The 6090-nt window shown below is 32.8% G+C and overlaps 1 long non-coding RNA gene across 1 annotated transcript; it reads left to right on the top strand.

Moving 5' to 3' along the window:
* Positions 1-2619: 2619 nt before the first annotated feature.
* LOC145640981 (uncharacterized) lies at positions 2620-4825 on the top strand. Its single transcript, XR_014115067.1, has 2 exons — positions 2620-3471; positions 4761-4825. It is a non-coding gene; the product is annotated as an uncharacterized LOC145640981 (long non-coding RNA).
* Positions 4826-6090: the final 1265 nt, after the last annotated feature.

Raw genomic sequence — 6090 nt, 5'->3', positions numbered from 1 at the left:
TGATATTCTCTCTTTTTTTTTTCTAAACTAGCCTTTTCTCAAATACAAAATTCCTCATTCACAATATCTAGACACACCTAGCATAATTCGAAGTTGCCTTCGCCCTAGACTTGAAAGGTTTGTTTTCTGAGGGTTTGGTCTCAAATCTAGTCTAAACTTTATTAATCTTTATTTAATTTAATTCTTTGATTTTATATTTTCCTTGAAGGTACTAACGTGTGTATTTTGTTATTAGAAAGAGGTACGAGGCATGCAAGTAAGTGCTTTAATTGTTTAATTGATATTATGATGTAGAAATCATATTTAGGTTGTTATTTTGATTCCTAGTATCATGTTAGGATGTTTTATTGCTTTCTAATATGATATTTAGGGTGATTTGCTTATATCAATAATGATTTCCATGATGCTTCCTATTTTCTTTCATAATAGCATGTTAGTATAATGTTAGGGCTAAAGCTTTGATTTTTATTGTTTAGTGACATGCTAAGGTTTGTTATTAATCTTGTTAATATCAAGCCTAGGATCTTGCTATTATTATGCTTTAATATGATTATTTTTATAGTTATTATTATTATTGTCATCTTTCTTGATATATATTTATTGTTATTGCTTGATCACACCTTTTATGCATGTTTAAAGGGAATTTGCACTTGTAACCACGCTTAATAAGATAATTAATAATCTTGTTTGGGTTAATATGATTATAATTCAAGTGATCACCAATAATAGTTTTATTTGTGCATTAATATTCAATCAACATAGTTAAACAGGTTTAGGGTAAACCTAATGAGTGCAAGTTAGTCAGAAAGCGCACATGAATGCGAATAGAATAAAGTAGAGGCCTATTATTAGGGCAGGTTCTTTTTATTTTAGATTGGATTTGTACCTTCATCCCCGATCTTTCAGTCGTGGTTCAAGACCTATTAAAGTTAAAAATATCCTGGATCGTTAAGGGGTGTAACCTTCACCTAGTGAACGGTTTACAAGTTCCTAAAACTTGTTAGCGACTCTTTTGCTCTAGCTTCTTTCCCTTTGGACGCCACCACACTTTAGTGTATGATCACAGTGGGGTTCAAGTTCGGGGTAATGCTTGAAATATTCCCTACTGCGGTAAAATACAAAAATTCTTGACTTAGTAATTTGTATGAATTAGTAATTTAAGCAATTGTCCTGGTGGTTATTACTTGTTGTCTTTTAATTATTTAACAAACTTTCTGCCTTGATAAAAAAAGATGAATTAGATGGTGATAGTTACGAGGTCATCTTATTCCTAGGTAGAGAGTATTGCAAGAGATGGCTATGTCTTACAACTCAAGTATGTTATTTGCAACTCCTTATGTTGCATACTTTTTTTATTAGTTATTTTAGCTTTTCCTTTAGTTTTGTAGAACTTTCATCTAAAACTATGAACTGATCGTATGGCCTAGGATCTAGTTAGTCAATTTACTATTGAAGATAAATAAAGTAATTGAATGGTATACAATTATAATGAAATGGACTATGTGATAGTTTAATGAATCGATTGCATACAATATCGTATCTTCTTTCAATTCATAATAATTATTAATACATAAAGATGATAAAATTACATAGTATATGAATTGACTCTATAATTATATACTTTAGCAGGGATAAAACTTCTGTTTTTAGTTTGATTCTCACTTTTTCATCTTTTTATACTCGAATTTCATAATGGCAAAAGATATAAGGTTTGTCAATATCTAGCTATGTGGGAGTAGGAACTTTCTTCAATTCCAAATTAAAAAAAGTGTGCTCAAGTAAGATAATTCTCACCTTCTCTAGCTTTCCCATTAGTGAAAGAGTATTAGACCGTTGTTGATTTAATACTAGATTTTTGCTCCATTAAATATTGATGGAAATTGTTGAGCTTCTTAATCAAATATATATATATATATATATATATATATATATATATATATATATATATATATATATATATATATATATATATATATATATATATATATATATATAGAATCAAGATCATGTGAGAACCTAGGTCTATAATAGGAACTAGGAACTCATCACAGCCGTTGGTCGCTCATCATCGAACGATCATAATCTTACCCGCTTTTTTTTTTTTTTTTTTTGAAGGGGGGAGATTAAAATTCATTAATAATAAGCCATACGGCACTTACATAAGAGATCATAATCGAACAATACAGAGACAACAGAACCAATTACAAGTTCGAAATAAAGGAAACTACAATTGCACGCGCAAAATGACATTCTTAAATACCCTTGGCTCATATAACGCTGTTCTATGAAGCCTCTTGCAAGGGGGTCTGGCAATATGTTGCAGTTTCTGACGTGAACCTTCATTGACTCAGAATCCCGTACTCCTCGACCAGAAATCAGACTTGGTACCATACACTTCGCCATTGACAATACAATCTCTAATTCAAACATGGACCCTAGCTTGGAAGCGTAACCCTTTAGCACAAACCAACAGAAGATCAAACCAAAGCCCCAAAGCCAAAACACTCGGTTCAAATCATGCACCAGAAGATCGGCACACCGATCTGCACACCCCATAGCACACAAACGTACCACACAAAAAGCAAAAATAACAAACCCTAAAGAACAACACACACAACGACTAAAATAAGAAAAAGACGGAAAATTAAAAACGAGACCTACAAACGAAACCCTAGCAAAAGACCCCGCAACCAATCCTAGAACCACCATCCAAGCACCGTGGTTCACCAACCCGACCCACAAACCACCGTACAAGGAAGCCCGACCCGCAGGAACCCGCTCGAGAAGCCCAAACCCCACACAACCTTGAACCGCGGCAACGACGTCTGGAAACACCAGACTGAGACCGGCCCTACGCGAGGGACTTAGAGGAAACACCCTCCCCGTTCTCTTGCAACACGTCGCGACGACGACGACCATGGCGGTGGAGCAGAGACACGGCGGGCAAGCGGGGAAAAAGAACGGTGGCAAGCCTGCAACAAGGCCGGTGAGGGATAGCGGCGGCCGAAAAGTGAAAGCGGCGCCAAAAGCTAGGACGAGCGGACAAAAAAACAAAGCAAAAAAAGAAAAAGACACCTCTAGGAGGTAGATCGGAGGCTCGCCAACATAATGGCATGGGCAGTGAGCCTCACACCCGCCGGCGAGCCTCATGGCCGGAGCGAAGAAGAGAAGACGGTTGGGGTTTTTTTGGGGGGAGAGAGAGAGAGAGCGTTTTTCTTTTTTATTTGTATTGGATTATCAGGTTGGTTGTATAATTAATTTTCTTACCCGCTTCATTAAGGGTAAATAGTCATTTCGGCATATTGAATGATTACCTAGAAATTTGGCTGTTTCTTTTTTTTTCTCTCTCTTCTTCACACTTTCTCTCTCTTCCTTCAAAACTCTCTCCTGCTATTTCTTTTCCTGGGGAATCTCTTTGCATATCAAATTCATTCATTCTCAAATCTTCATTGCCTTGTTAATTCTGATCAAGTAAGTTTTTTTATTATGTTTTTCGTTGTTCTTTTTATTTAATTAGGGTCTCTATTTTCGAGTTTTCATTATTTCAAGTTTAAAATAATTAGGATTTTTGCTATTTTTTGATAGATAATTTTGCGATTTTGCTTATTTTGATTGTGATTTTGTTGAGATGTTTGTTGATTTTGATTGTGAATTTAGATCTTGTTGTGTATTCTCGTGATTTGTTTGTATATTTGTGATTTCAATTACAAAAATTGCGGTTTTATAAATTTGAGTCTGAAATTAAGATTTTGGTTGTTCTAGTATGAGCAATTTTGTTACGATTTTTGTTAACATTTCTCGGAATTTTTGGTCCTAGGTAGAGAATTTAACTTAACCTTTTATTGTAGTAGTTTGAATTTTTTAGAACTTTAGATAATGATTATATGTCGTACACGTTGATGATATGTGTATTCTATGAATTTTTATTGATCGAATATTGCCTTATTGTATGGTTTTAATAGAGTGGCAATGTTTTTCCTGAGTAATTATGTATGTTATGCATAGCTAATAAATTTAGATAAAGTTTGCAGTTGGTACTCTCAATTCAACATCATTTATTGTCTTGCTATTGTATCTTTATAATTGTATTTCCTTACTGTGAGTGTAGATTATGACATACACTTCACCATATTGATTTACAGAGTTTTTATTTTGTTTTATTTACTTTTGAAATATTTTTATTTACGTTAGAGTAATTTTTCCTTACTATGCATGATACACTAGCCTACTTGCTCAAGTAATTTACTTTTGAGCTCATATAATTTACTTTAGACTGTGGTTCTAATTGATGAGATGCACATTCGTAGCTTGGTTTTGCCAAATAAACAAGTACACGTGAGCTAGTGTTAGATGATAGATGTGTATTTCTTGATTACTAGCACAAAGCTTACATGTATACTGGAATTAACATAAGTGGACGCAATGGGGAGGTTATGCCAGGTTTCCATTTTACACTTGCTCCTGTAGTGAGAATTTCAGGTTAGTCCTAGTGTTGAAATTGTTTCACGATTATCTTATCGGGTCTGATTGATATATTCTTGAGATATCCTATGTTTTTGCATTTGCAATAGTACCAAATTGGGGGTAGTTCTAGGTGTAAACTCTTTTATTTACATATAATATAATCTTAATTAAAATAATACTAGTAATAAAAAAATTGGGGATAGTTTGATTTTTGTTTGATGTGAATTTGATATAATGAGTTTACTTGTTTAAGAGCACTTGGTGAGTTAAAGAGCCATTTTTTTTCTCTGTAACAGGAAAAACTAACATAATAAAGATATCATCGTCTACAACAACTTAATCTATCTCATGTTGTTTTGCTGTGGTGCTGTTTGCTGCCATGGGTTAGAAGAGTAGGTGGTGTTAACAGTTGCGAGGTCATAATGATGTGAGGGTAACTTTTTTTTTTTTTTTTTTTTTTTTTTGGCTATGTGGGGGTGCTTTGGCTGTGTGAGGACTAAGGAGCTACTTTGTGGGGGTGTTTTGGCTGCATGGGAGAGCTACTGTATGGCATTGCTATTTGGTGGAAGTAACAAAGGTTTTGTAAAGTATGTGGCACTATATTCTAAGCTCTAAAACTTACGTTTAATGTCACACTCATGCATAAGCTATATTCTAAGCTAGTTGGTGAGAGTAACAAAAGTACTACGAAGCTTGTGGTATTATACTTTGAGCTATAAAGCCATACTATAAAAATATATTTGGTTTGTTTAGTTCAGAAAAATATATTCTGAGCTATTAAGCCACACTCAAAGTTTGTGGCTTTATATTCAGAGCCTAAGTGATTGTTCCTATACTTTATTGATTATTTAATTTACTTTTGAGTATAATATATTTACTTTTATTATTATTATGTATAAAAAATGATTGATTATGTTAACTAATTATTCTTACTCTATAATAGCCTACTAGCTCAATAGGTAGAGCAATGTGCAATTACACAAAAGATGTGGGTTCGAATCCCATGTAGGTTCTTCTAATGCTCCAAACCATTTGATTGTAAACATTATTTTTATATTAACTTTTAAGTTTTTCTAGTTTACTTTTGAGTAATTATTATTTACTTTAAAGATGACATTATTTTATTTACTTTAATGATATTGTTTTTGAGTTGATATTATTTACTTTAGAGTAATTAGGATTTACTTTTGACATCTTTTGCTCTATTTTTGATTAAACCTTTACATTGAGCTTCATATACTTCTTTCTCATAACTTAAGTCAATGACTCAAAAATTTTGTGATTTTTCCAAGTTTCCATAGTGTCATTGCTCATTAAAAGCCAATTAATTGTTTGTATAGATTAAGATAATTTGATTTACTTTTTGGTTATCTGATTTACTTTTGAGGTATTTTATATAACTTTAGAGTGTTTGATCCTTAACTTAAAAAAAAGTTCATCACTTCATCCCTAACTTGATATACTCACTTTTTTTGTGTTTACTATTTCGCTACTATGATTTACTTTTAAGATGATTTGGTTTACTATATGGGTTTTTTTTAATTACTTTTAGAAACAACCTATATAGGAGTCGAACCTACATCTCCTATGCATTTGCATAGTGCTATACCATTTGAGATAATAGGT

This window comes from Chenopodium album, chromosome 7 (assembly GCF_948465745.1).
Source record: "Chenopodium album chromosome 7, dcCheAlbu1.1, whole genome shotgun sequence".
In the NCBI taxonomy this organism is placed as follows: domain Eukaryota; kingdom Viridiplantae; phylum Streptophyta; class Magnoliopsida; order Caryophyllales; family Amaranthaceae; genus Chenopodium; species Chenopodium album.
The sequence above is the reverse complement of the archived record's forward strand: the minus strand, read 5'-3'. Positions and strand labels throughout refer to the sequence as shown.